Source organism: Loa loa (genome assembly GCF_000183805.2).
Source record: "Loa loa unplaced genomic scaffold supercont3.387, whole genome shotgun sequence".
NCBI classification, from domain to species: Eukaryota; Metazoa; Nematoda; class Chromadorea; order Rhabditida; family Onchocercidae; genus Loa; species Loa loa.
The window spans coordinates 59,464-60,876 of NW_018108567.1; positions in this window are offsets into that span (position 1 = coordinate 59,464).

The following is a 1,413-nucleotide window of genomic DNA, read 5'->3' on the forward strand; positions in this document are numbered from 1 at the left end:
AATAATAATAATAATAATAATAATAATAATAATAATAATAATAATAATAATAATAATAATAATAATAATAATAATAATAATAATAATAATAATAATAATAATAATAATAATAATAATAATAATAATATTGGAAATGAAATTTGTCGGGAAAATAAAATTAATATTTTAATTACAATCACTGCACTATAAAAACCTAAAGATGAAAATTTTGAAACATCAATTTCCAAGGAAAAAAAAGAAATGAAATGAAACGAAATATTATTACTCATATGCATTTGATCAAAATTATAGCAAATAGTATAACACTGAATAGATGAAATTTCGGAATTAGAAATTTCAATTAATTAATTATTAACAATAAAGATTAAATAAATTAAAATTATCTCATATTTGAGGTAATCCATTCGTTAATAAGCAGCTAAAAGAAAAAAAGTAGAAAATTATACAAAATAATTGTAACATAAATTCATTTCATGATGATTTCCTCATCATTGTGTACAAATTTTAATCACCATTATCGTCCCATTATGCAAAAAAGGTGACAGAAAAAAAAAAAAAAAAAAAAATAGTGAGTAAGCATCACAGCTGATTAAGCAAGCATCACAACTGATTAACAATTCACGCAAAAAATTTTCTGCTCGATAATTGATATAATAGAAAAATAATCTTTGATCATTAAACATTCCGAAGTAAAAAAACAATTGATAATTGATATTTTGGAACAGTAAAATTTGATTATTGCTATTTTGAAACAATAAACAATAACTGATAAGTGATAATTTCCGGAAGCAATAATGCTGATTTAAATCAAAATTTAAAAAAAAAGTAAATGGGTGTAAATAGTGTTGAAATTACCCTAATGGAATATTTGATATTAAATAGTTTTGTAATTGGTGGAAGAAATTATAGATAACAAAAAAAGAAAGAAAAAAGGAAAAGAAGGAAAAAACATTATCATATTTCTATTATTAATTCATCTATTTCAATTTTAATTCAATTCAATTTCAGGTTTTCAGGAAAAGATAAAGAAAAAAAATGACAACAATTTGACACGTTAATTAAAACGATGACAATGAATTGTAACGAATAAACACATATACATATGAAATGTTAAAATGATTTGTCTATCAAATTTTGTAATTAATCAAATTCATTTCATTTCCATATTATCGTTTCTATCTCATCTGTTTTACATTTACTGACCTTATTTTTAATTTCACAAAAAACTTATAAATTACATCAAACATCACATCTAATACTTAAATGAAATCAATAATTAATGATTAAGATTAAATACGATCAATAAATTATCATACTAACATTTCCATTACATTAAATTACATCGCATACATTTTTTTTCGTCACTTTCATTTATATTTCATTAATTTTTTTCTTCAAAAATTTAAAAAAAAA